This window comes from Hemitrygon akajei, unplaced genomic scaffold, assembly GCF_048418815.1.
Source record: "Hemitrygon akajei unplaced genomic scaffold, sHemAka1.3 Scf000045, whole genome shotgun sequence".
NCBI lineage: Eukaryota > Metazoa > Chordata > Chondrichthyes > Myliobatiformes > Dasyatidae > Hemitrygon > Hemitrygon akajei.
In genome coordinates this window covers 1,681,908-1,694,745 of record NW_027331931.1, presented here as the reverse complement: position 1 = coordinate 1,694,745, position 12,838 = coordinate 1,681,908, and the positions used below count along the sequence as shown (strand labels likewise).

General features: G+C 37.6%; 1 pseudogene; it reads left to right on the top strand.

The window, feature by feature from the left end:
* Positions 1–11,380: 11,380 nt before the first annotated feature.
* Positions 11,381–12,625, top strand: LOC140720574 (N-acetyllactosaminide beta-1,3-N-acetylglucosaminyltransferase 3 pseudogene; annotated as a pseudogene).
* The last annotated feature ends 213 nt before the right edge of the window (positions 12,626–12,838 follow it).

Genomic DNA, 12,838 nt, shown 5'->3' with positions numbered 1-12,838 from the left:
AATGTTTGTCAGTGCCAGACGGTTCAGTTTGAATATCGCAGGAACTGCTGAAATCCTGGGATTGTCAGTTACAACAGTCTCAGTTTTGCGGAGAATAGTGCTGGGAAATAAATCAGGTTGCGGCAATTTTGAGAGCAAAAACATCTTAGTAATGAGAGAGGTCGGTTGAGAAAGGAGGGATTGATTCAATCTTCCAGGAAGATAACAGTAACTCAAATAATCACGTTACTACTGCACTGTGCAGAGAGGCATCGCTGGACGCGTAACGTGTCGAACATTGAACTGAACGGGCTACGGCAGTAGAAGATCACGGACATAGAGTCAGTGGCCGTATTACTAGGTACCGGAGGAGCACAATACAGTGCACACAGACATTTGTTATCAACAGCCAATGAGATTTAAATCAGCAAGTTTTATTTTAAATATCACTGACAGATACTTGCTGTCTTTGCTGGAATAGCACACTCACTCCTGCAGAAAAATCAGGCGGATCCGCAAAGCCACACAATTTTAAAGACAGAAATGAAATGGTAGAAAAACTAGAATTCCTGCCATCACAAGTGGACGCATTAACTCATCGTAAGGTTGCCCACCGAGTACAGTCTCCGTGTTTACTCTGTGCTGAGCTGCTGATTCTGCTTCCAGCGAATCCGAGCACCTGTATCTCACGACAAATCGATCAGCTCCGTGGAGCAACCACGACCCGCATCCTGGTTCAGATCGGGTGCTGTCATATCGCATTAATTTATTGTTTACTTTGGGACCAATTTACTGTCAGACTATAAACTCCAGTGACAGCTGAGGGCAGAAATCGTTGTGGGCTTATAGGAAAGACACAGCAGCAGGATGGGCCATGTGAACTCTGGTGAAAAGTTATGATTTTGGAACAATCTTTTCTTTTGAACACTGGACATTCCCTTTCGTCAGATTTAACCGTGCCCCGGCAACCTGCAGCAGCACCGATCTCAGTCAACAACTTTATAAAGCAAACTTAAATATTTGTCCGCAATGGGGCCATTTCAATGATGGGCAAGGCAGCAGCTATGTGGAGATTGCAAACTGGACATAGCCACAGCCAAAAGAGTACAACATATTTCACCATCAGATTAGTGGTCACTTACTGGAAATAAATAACTTTATCAATCAGATGACTTTCGTGACTACCGGGTCTATTTACATTACTCCCGTCGGTGTGTTACTCCGCTATCACCGTTACTTTACAAATACCTGAGCTGTTTAAAGAAGAGGAAGTGCTGGCGCTATTAAGGATAGTGGATAAGTCTCCGGGACCTGACAGGATATTTCCTCGGACTTTGAGGGAAGTTAGTGTAGAAATAGCAGGGGCTCTGACGGAAATATTTCAAATGTCATTAGAAACGGGGATGGTGCTGGAGGAATTGCGTATTGTTCGTGTGGTTCCATTGTTTAAAAAGGGTTCTAAGAGTAAACCTAGCAATTCTAGGCCTGTAATTATGACGTCAATAATGGGTAAATTAATGGAAAGTATTCTTAGAGATGGTATATATAATTATCTGGATAGACTGGGTCTGGTTAGGAACAGTCAACATGGATTGGTGCGTAGAAGGCCATGTTTGACAGATCTTATTGATTTTTTTTAAAAAAAATTAAATTTATTACTTTTTAGAAATTTACAAAGAATAAATGTGTTGATAAAATAGTAAGAAAAAGAAAAATAATATTAACCCTCCCCCCTCCCCTTAACCCTCCCCCCCTTAACCCTTGTCTAAAGAAAGAAAAAAAAAGAAAGAAAGAAGAGAAAGATGGCCTGGATAACGGAGGATCCCCACATGCTCCATGAAGTTCAAAATAATTTTAATATTTATTTTTACTTTCCCCAATTACTTTATAATTTCATCTTCAAAGGACCTATGTATTTAATTATTCCAACGATCCATAGTTAAATATATATCAGATTTCCAAGTAACTGCGATAACTTTTTTGGCTACTGCCAATGCAATTTTTATAATTTTTTTCTGATACTTATTCAATTTAAGTTTCGGTATTGTCCCTTCAATGTATCCTAATAAAAATAATCCTGGACTATGTGGGAGTTGAACTCCAGTAATTTGTTCCAATAAAAGTCTTAGATTTATCCAAAATGGTTGAATTTTAAAACAAGACCAAGTAGAATGTAAAAAAGTACCAATTTCTTGATTACACCGAAAACGTTGGTCAGACGAATTTGAATTTAATCTATTTATTTTCTGTGGTGTTATATATAATTGATGTAAAAAATTATATTGTATTAATCTAAGTCGAACATTTACTGTATTTATCATACTATCAGAACATAACCTTGACCAGCTTTTTCCATCAATTTTAACATCCAAATCAGATTCCCATTTTTGTCTTGATGTATGAATTCCTGATTTAATTGTCTGTTTTTGAATCAAATTGTACATACAAGATGTAAATTTTTTAATTTTTACTTTTTGAATTAATATTTCTATTTCACTAGGTTTTGGCATCAACATTGTTTGACCCAGCTTTTCTCGTAAATAAGCCTTCAATTGAAAATAACAGAAAAGAGTGTTCTTTGATATTTTATATTTATTTTTTAATTGTTCAAACGACATCAATATACCTCCTTCAAAACGATCACCTATATATTTAATCCCCTTTTGGAACCAATAATATAAATGTTTATTATCCATTGTAAAAGGAATAAGCCTTCAAAATAGGCTTAAAATTCTTTTTGCTAATAAAGATTTCTTTATCTTATCGTCCATATTTACCTTATTCCATAAATCAATCAAGTGTCTTAATATAGGAGATTCTTTTTTTCCCAAATCCATTTGGATTCCCAATTATATATAAAATCTTCTGGTATGTTTTCTTCTATCTTATCTAATTCTATTCTAATCAATGCTGGATTTCTTCATCAAAAAAAGACGCAATAAATCTAAGTTGATTTGCTTTATAATAATTCTTAAAATTTGGAAGTTGTAACCCTCCTAAATCAAATTTACATGTCAATTTTTCCAATGATATTGTTGACATCTTTCCTTTCCAGAGAAATTTCCTTACATATTTATTCAGTTCTTGAAAAATTTCTGCGGTAATTGTATTGGTAAAGTTTGGAATAAATATTGGAATCTAGTAAATATATTGATTTTTGCAGTATTAACTCTACCTATTAATGTTATTGATAACATCATCCATTTATCAAGATCCTCTTTTATTTCTTTTAATAATGGCAAATAATTTTGTTTATATATTTTTTTTACATCATTATCAACACTAATACCTAAATATTTTATCCCATTTATTGACCATCGAAATTGAGTTACTAATCGACATTGATTATAATTTCCTTTGGTAAGGGGTAAAATTTCACTTATATCCCAATTTACTTTATACCCTGATACTTTCCCATATTCTTCCAATCTAAAAGTTAATCTTTGCAAAGATTGCAATGGGTTTGTTAAATAAATCAAAACATCATCAGCAAATAAATTAATCTTACATTCTTCTTGATTAACTCTAAAGCCCCCAATGTCTGAATCTGTTCCAATTAATTCCGCTAATGGTTCTATTGCCAATACAAATAAAGCAGGTGATAATGGGCAGCCTTGTCTAGTTGACCTCGTTAAGCAAAATGGTGTTGAAACTGACCATTTGTAACTACTTTAGCTTGAGGATTAGTATTTAAGGTTTTAATCCATTGTATAAAAGATTTTCCTAACTCATATTTTTCCAATAGATAGATAGATAGATAGATACTTTATTCATCCCCATGGGGAAATTCAACCTTTTTTCCAATGTCCCATACACTTGTTGTAGCAAAAACTAATTACGTACAATACTTAACTCAGTAAGAATATGATATGCATCTAAATCACTAACTGAAAAAGCATTAATAATAGCTTAAAAAAAAGTTCTTAAGTCCTGGCAGTTGAATTGTAAAGCCTAATGGCATTGGGGAGTATTGACCTCTTCATCCTGTCTGAGGAGCATTGCATCGATAGTACCCTGTCGCTGAAACTGCTTCTCTGTCTCTGGATGGTGCTATGTAGAGGATGTTCAGGGTTTTCCATAACTGACCGTAGCCTACTCAGCGCCCTTCGCTCAGCCACCGATGTTAAACTCTCCAGTCCTTTACCCACGACAGAGCCCGCCCTCCTTACCAGCTTATTAAGACGTGAGGCGGCCCTCTTCTTAATGCTTCCTCCCCAACACGCCACCACAAAGAAGAGGGCGCTCTCCACAATAGAAGATCTTCTGCATCTCACTGCAGACATTGAATGACGCCAACCTTCTAAGGAAGTACAGTCGACTCTGTGCCTTCCTGCACAAGGCATCTGTGTTGGCAGTCCAGTCTAGCTTCTCGTCTAACTGTACTCCCAGATACTTGTAGGTCTTAACCTGCTCCACACATTCTCCATTAATGATCACTGGCTCCATATGAGGCCTAGATCTCCTAAAGTCCACCACCATCTCCTTGGTCTTGGTGATATTGAGACCTTATATAAAAAATCCCATTCCAATCTATCAAATGCTTTTTCTGCATCCAAAGCAACTGCCACACTCATTTCCTCTCTTTTTTTGTGCCAGAAGAGTTATACTAAGTAACCGGCTTATATTATCCATTGATTGTCTGTTTTTAATAAAACCTGTTTGATCCATATGTATTAATTTTGGTAAATATTTAGACATTCTATTATATAATTTTTTTGCTATTATTTTATAATCAGTATTCAACAAAGAAATAGGCCTATAAGATGTTGGCTTTAAAGGATCTCTATCTTTTTTTGGCGAAACAGTTATAATCGCTGTTAAAAAAGATTGTGGGAGTTTATGCATTCGTTCCACTTGATATATTTCTTCCAAAAAAGTGGAATTAATCAATCTTTAATTTTTTTTTAATAAAATTCAGGAGGAAAACCATCTTCTCCTGGGGATTTATTACTCTGAAGTGATCCTAAAGCTTCTTCAACCTCTTTTAATGTAAAGGGCATATCAAATCATTTCTGTTCTTCCAAATTTAATTTTGGACGGGTAATTTGTGATAAAAATGTATCTATCTCAGCAATCTTATTTTGTGATTCTGATTGATACAGTATAAAAAATTTTTAAAGTTTCATTAATTTCTAAAGGTTTATATGTAACCTTATTTACACTTGTTCTAATTGCATTTATTGTTTTAGAAGCCTGTTCTGTTTTCAACTGCCAAGCAAGAATCTTACGTGATCTTGCACCAAATTCGTAATATTTCTGTTTAGTTCTCATAATTACTTTTTCTGTACGATATGTCTGAAGTGTATTATATTGTAGTTTTTTATTAAGTTGTCTTCGTTTTTCTTTTGTCATATATCTTTGAGATTCTTTTTCTAACTTTATGATATCTTTTTCTAATTGATCTATTTCTGCCAAATATTCCATCTTAATTTTAGATGTATAACTTATAATCTGACCCCTTAAATATGCATTCATCGCTTCCCATAATACAATTTTATTCTCAACTGAATGTAAATTTGTATCAAAAAAAATTGAATCTGTTTTTTCATAAAATCACAAAAATCTTGACGTTTTAATAAAATAGAATTAAATCTCCATCTATAGATCAATTTCTCCTTATCCATCATTATCATTGTCATTATCAACGGGGAATGATCTGACAGTATTCTTGCTTTATATTCCACACTTTTCACTCTATCCTGAATATTTTTTGATAATAAAAAAAATCAATCCTTGAGTAAGTTTTATGTCTATTTGAATAAAATGAATAATCTCTTTCTCTTGGATTAATTTTTCTCCATATATCAATCAGGTTTAAATCTTTCATTAATGATAAAGTTAGTTTTATTACTTTTGATTTTGTAGCAACTTTAGTTGACCTATCCAAAACTGGATCTAAACAAAAATTAAAATCTCCACCTATTAATATTTTATCATGTGCATCAGCCAAGTTCAAAAAAACTTCTTGTATGAATTTTACATCATTTTCATTTGGTGCATAAATGTTCATAAAAGTCCATAATTCTGAAAAAAATTGACAACGTATAATCACATATCTCCCCACAGAATCAATTACTACATTCTGTATTTTAATTGGTAAAGATTTATTAAGGAAAATTGCAACTCCTCTCGATTTTGAATTAAATGAAGCTGCAATGACATTTCCAACCCAATTTCTCTTTAATTTCTTATGTTCTGTTTCTGTTAATTGTGTTTCTTGTAAAACAGCTATATCGCCTTTCATTTTCTTAATATATGCTAAATCTCTTTTTCTTTTCACAGGTCCATTAAGTCCATTAACATTAAAACTTAAAAAATTAAGTAAATTAATCATTCATAATACCTTGGGAACTCGTTAGAATTCTCCATGTTGCTATGACTCTCTCCCCAACCATCCAGGCAAAAAAGAAGAAAAATAGAAGAAAGGTAACTAATATATAAGGAAAAAATCCCCAGATACTTTCCCCCCACTAATGTTGCGAACAAAAAGAACACAACATTACCCACCCCCCATTTTACGGGTCATGGCAATCGCCATGATTGTACACGTGAAACTCGCAGACATCGATCTGGAGCTCCTCCACCTCCCCCGCAAAAAAAAAAGAAAATATATTAGTGAAGAAAAAAAAAGAAAATAATTAATGTCTCTACTCCTAATTAATACTCAGCTATTTTTTTCCTTATAAATGTCTGTCAAGTCCAACCTTGTTTCAGTCTTCATCATTAGTCCACTTCATTTCTATAATTCTTTACTCCTCTTCGTGGACATCAGGTAATTCTTGTACAAATTTCTCTGCTTTCTGGTAGTCAACGAAAAAGCTTCTTTCTTCGTTATCCAGGAAAATTATAAATTTTGCTGGGTAGCTCAATAAAATTTATAGCCCTTTTCCCATAAAGATTTTTTCATTGGATTAAATTCCTTCCGCCTCTTCAGAAGATCGTAACTTATGTCTGGATAAGAAAAAACTCTTTTCCCTTCTATTATCAATGGCCCATTTCTCTTTTTAGCACCTTGAGTAGCTGCCTTCAAGATCATTTCTTTATCTTGGTACCTCAAGCATTTTATCAAAATTGATCTTGGATTTTGATCTTGCTGAGGTCTTGGTCTTAAAGTTCTGTGTGCCCTTTCAATTCCAATTACTTGGCTTCCTTCTTTCATTGCCAAAATTTTCGGAATCCATTCTTGAAAGAATTTTATTGGATTTTCTCCCTCTGTACCTTCCATAAGACCAACAATTTTGATATTATTTCGTCAACTTGAGTCTTCAAGCGCATTTATTTTTTCCAACATCCGTTTTCTTTTTATTGTTCAGGCAAGATTATTATCTTCTATCTTATCTATTCTTTCAGTATTTTCTTCCACTTTTACTTCCATTTCTTTAACTTTATTATCCATCTTCTTTTGTTTTTCCACCACATTATCGAGTGTACTCTGCATCCTTCTTATAGCTTTTAATTCATTCATAATATATATCAGGATATCTTTTATGACTCCTTTAATCTTCATTTTCTTTTCCTCTTCTTCTTCCTCTGAATTTCCCAAAGAGTCTGACTCCACTTCCGATATAATTCCAGTTTCCCATCTAGCCGTAGTTGGGATTTGTAGTTTTGTTACTTTTGCTGATATCTGTTCATGCATACTTGTTTCTTCGCGCATCCATTGTTCTTGCCGTTTCTTTTAGAGACCGCCGACATTGCTGCAACTTCCTGTCCCGCATCATTAGAAGTGCCATGCACTTCGCCGGGAGGAGATCCAACTTGAGTCCGAGGCTTCGCCGACACGGTTAGGCCTTTTTCCCCGCCGATTTGCGCAGTCTTCGAAGTAGTAGCTTTCTTCTGTTTCGGTTTAGGAGCCATATCAAAAGATAATTCTGAGTTATTTATAAATAGTTTCTAGTAGATATTTGTTAACTCTTCTTCATTTAAACCTTATTTCATTACTTTTTACGAGGGAGCTGGATTCCCAACGTCTTGATCCTACGTCATCACGCGACGTCCCCAGATCTTATTGAATTTTTGAAGAGGTTACGAGGAAAGTTAACGAGGGTAAAGCAGTGGATGTTGTCTATATGGAGTTCACTAAGGCCTTTGACAAGGTTCTACACGGATGGTTAGTTAGGAAGGTTGAATCGTTAGGTATTAATATTGAAGTAGTAAAATGGATTCAACAGTGGCTGGATGGGAGATGCCAGAAAGTAGTGGTGGATAACTGTTTGTCAGATTGGAGGCCAGTGACTAGTGGTGTGCCGCAGGGATCTGTACTGGGTCCAGTGTTGTTTGTCATATGCATTAATGATCTGGATGATGGGGTGGTAAATTGGATTAGTAAGTATGCTGATGATACTAAGATAGGTGGCGTTGTGGATAATGACGCAGGTTTTCAAAGGTTACAGAGAGAGTTAGGCCAGTTAAAAGAGTAGACTGAAAGATGGCAGATTGTGTTTAATACTGATAAGTGTGAGGTGCTACATTTTGGTAGGACTATTCAAAATAGGACAATCATGTTGAATGGTAGGGCATTGAGGAATGCAGTAGAACAGGGTGATCTAGGAATAATGGTGCATAGTTCCCTGAAGGTGGAATCTCGTGGATCGGGTGGTGAAGAAAGCTTCTGGTATGCTGGCTTTTATAAATAAGAGCATTGAGTATACGACTTGGTGTGTAATGTTAAAATTGTACAAGGCATTGCTGTGGCCAGATTTGGAGTATTGTGTACAGTTCTGGTCACCGAACTATAGGAAAGAGGTCAACAAAATAGAGTACAGAGAAGATTTACTAGAATGTTACCTGGGTTTCAGCACCTAAGTTACAGAGAAAGGTTGAACAAGTTAGATCTTTATTCTTTGGAGTGTAGAAGGTTGAATGAGGACTTGTTAGGGGTATTTAAAATTATGAGGGGGATAGACAGAGTTGACGTGGATAGGCGTGTTTCCATTGAGAGTAGTGGAGATTCAAACAAGAGGACATGAGTTGAGAGTTAGTGGGTAAAAGTTTAGGGGTAACACGAGGGGGAACTTCTTTACTCGGAGAGTAGTAGCTGTTTGGAACAAGGTTGCAGTAGAAGTGGTAGAGGCTGCTTCAATATTGTCATTTAAAAAAAAATTAGATACGAACATGGACAGGAAAGGAATGGAGGTTTCTTGGCTGAGAGCAGGTCGGTGGGACTACGTGAGAGTAAGCATTCGACACGGACTGGAAGGGCTGAGATGGCCTGTTTCCGTGCTGTAATTGTTATATGGTTATATGTGAGGTGATGGACATTCAGATGAAGTAGAGCTTGTACAGTGAATGGCAAGGCACTGACAAGTGTATAGTTCACTGAAAGGCAGGATGGTGAAAAAAAGCGTTTAGCATGCTAGCCTTCATCAGTTATGGTGTAGAGTTTAGGAGCGGGGGATTATTTGCAGTTATGTAATTTGTTGTTGAGACCACTTTTGGAATATTATCTACAATTTTGCTTACCCTGTTATAGGAAGGACGCTGTCAAGTTGGAGAGGGTGCAGAAGAACTTTACGAGGATGCTTTTTGGACTAGAGGGCCTGGGTTACAGAGAGGCTGGCCATGCTGGACCTTGATGCCTTGGAGAATGGGAGGTGACCTCAGAAGTTTAAAATCATAAGGGGTATTGATAAGGTGGATTGCCATTATTGGAGAGTCCAACATGAGAGGTCACAGATATAAGAGAGGAGGGGAAAAATTGAAAAGGGACCATGGGGATAACCTCTGTACACGGAGGACAGTGAGTACCCGGCAGAAGCTACCAGAGGAAGTGGTTGAAGTGGGTTCAACTGCAACATTTAACCGGCATTTGGACAGGTACATGGAAGGGAGAGGCTTGGAGAGTTATGAGCCAAACTAGACAGCAGGGACTAGCAGGGAGGATGCTGTGGTTGGTATGGACCAGTTGAGCCGAAGGGCCTGTTTAGATCGCATTACTCTAGGATTCCATAATTCTAAAGTGACACAAGTTGCATCCCTGTGCAAATAGGTTTACTTGTACATATCGTTCTGCTATCAGTCACTGGTGTCTTTTCAGGGCTCCTGGCATCCGAGGTTTTACTCATACACATTGTGGATCATTCTAACTATCTGCCCTGTTCTGCTATCAGCTACTTGTGCTTTCTCTGGGCTCCTGGAGTCCAAGGTTCACTGCTCTTCATGAAGCGTAAATTCCTGCCGTAGGTGATGCTGGTGCCATTTAACTTCAATAGATATGGGCCTGCGATGGCTTCGCTGTCTTGTTACAATTGCTTACTACTGAATATCTGAGTGGAATTAGCCTTGCCTTTGGGACTAGTTATGCCTTAGTTGCAGCCTTTCATAAAGTGGCTTGACCAATGGATGGCAGGGTGGGTGGGCTACTGCTAATATAACTTTGAATACAATTCTCTGGTTAAAATAGAAGCAAAAGGCCAAGGTCCTTGAGTATACTACTCTTTGTTTCTCCTATTGTAGGCATACATAGACCAGGTTGAAATGCCATGAAAATCAGATGTTTTCAGTAGCTATGCTAACACGTTACCTTCCCTGCACTGCCATACATTCAGTTACTAATCAATGGTCAATAATACATCATCTTCCATAGTATCAGTAACCTGTGAACTCAACCTGAATGGTGAGCGAGCTGGGACCTTCCCCTTTAGAGCAAAGGTGGGGGTGGGGAGATGGGGGAGAGGTGATTTGATGGAGGCGTATAAGCTGGTAAGAAGCATAGGAAGAATGGAGAGCCAACAACATTTTCCCAGCGTAGAAATGACTAATATGAGGGGGCATAATGTTAAGGTGATTAGAGAAAAGTATAGGGGTTTGCCAGAAGTATTTTTTTTAAAAAGAAAATGGTGGCTGTATGGAATGCACAGCCTGGGTAGTGATAAGGGTAGATGCATCAGTGAGATTTAAGAGGCTTTTAGATAGACACATGGATGAAAGAAAAATGGACAGCTATTTGAGAGAGTAGGGATCAATTGATCTTGGAGCAGATTAAAAGTTCGGTGCAACATCATGGGCCAAAATGTCTGCATTGTGCTATATTGCTCTTTGTCTCAGTTCAGTTTAAGCCCCGAGAGGAGTGATGAGACCTGTGAAGCGAGGTGGAATAAACCCTTTGGAATCATATACCTTTAAGGCCCAGAAAGAAACTATGCGATTTTCAGTTTAATGACAGAGATGGTATCCTATAGGTAGATTTGTCCTTCTGCTGGGATGGACTGCTTCAGGTCAATTAAACTTTCAGCAGCGTGCCGGGCCCTGCCTATTCCTTACCTCACCACCATTTTGAGGTCAATATTACAAAGCATTAGTGAACCTAATTACAGCTTAAACTTCTCATTCTTCTCAAGCATCATGTAAATGTAAAGTTTTCTTTGAATTAATCCATATTTTTCTCTACTTCAGGTGAAAGATGGGAGGACGTTGGCGATTCTATGAGAAAGTAGTGCTGGGTGTTTTGATTACTCTGGGATTGTTCTTCATGTTCTGGGATAATGCCCAACGTCGAGAGACTGATGATATTGCAGAAACTGTTCATCGCAAAGATCTGCCCAAGGTTGTTACTGCTGATGCAACTGAATCAGTGCTCAAGTCAAAGTGCCACGCGAACAGGACATTGCTGCACCTGTCCTCATTTCATCAAGAGAAAGAGCACATAAAAAACTTCTTGATGTATAAACACTGTCGAGAATTTAACATGATTCAAAATGTCCCAGACAAATGTGGTGGTCGAGAAGGATCTCAGAATGTCTTCCTGCTCCTGGTGATCAAATCTCACCCTTTCAACCAGGATCGGCGGGAAATGGTAAGGAAGACATGGGGCAGAGAACGCGAATTCAATGGGGTCCTAATTAAGAGAGTCTTTATCTCTGGTGTCTCTCCTGAGCAAAAAGAAAGTAGGAAATTGAATCAGCTGTTAGCCATGGAAAACAGAGAACACAGAGATATCCTACAATGGGATTTCTTGGATACCTTTTTCAACCTCACCCTCAAACAATACAAGTTGCTGCAGTGGGTCAGTGAATTTTGCCCCAGTGCTAAATTCATCTTCAATGGAGATGATGATGTCTTTGCCAACACCGATAACATGGTTGATTACTTGCTAGGCATGAAGGTTCACCAACACCTGTTTGTGGGCCGTCTCATTTATGGGTTTGGGCCCAAACGCCAGAAGTCGAGCAAGTATTATGTGCCAGAAATAGTGACCACCATCAAGTCGTACCCACCATACATTGGTGGAGGGGGCATACTTATGTCTGTGTATACAGCTCATATCATTTACCACATAGCCCAAGACCTTGAACTATACCCCATTGATGATGTATTTTTGGGGATGTGTCTGGCCAAGGCTGGACTAGCTCCACACTCCCATAGCGGATTCAGGACAGCTGGAATCAGTGTTCCTTCAACCCAAGATGACTCTTTCAATCCTTGCTATTACCGTGAGTTAATGCTAGTGCACCGTTTTCGGCCTTTCGAACTGCTACTGATGTGGGCTGCGGTGCATGATGCTAATCTGAAGTGTGTTCATGCTTCCCAGAAGTCTGCATCCACGGAAAGGACCGCATGAGTCATGATAGCATGTAGCAACTGTTGGAATGCAATGCAGTTTGTAAACATGTGTTAATCAGTTGTTTATGCAATGTAAGATGGTTAATTCCTAAATTATATTGGAGGATACATTAATTCATAGGGTTGGTGACTTTCTACATTCTTCAAATGTTTGTAAAGCTGTCAGGTGTCATCACTCAGCCTAATTCTTACTGCACCCATAATGACATTACAATATTGTCAAGAGCACCGCAATTTAAGTCAATTGTAAAGTTATTCCAAGTGAGCAGTCCTTGTTGCATTGCGTGCAGATAGGTAC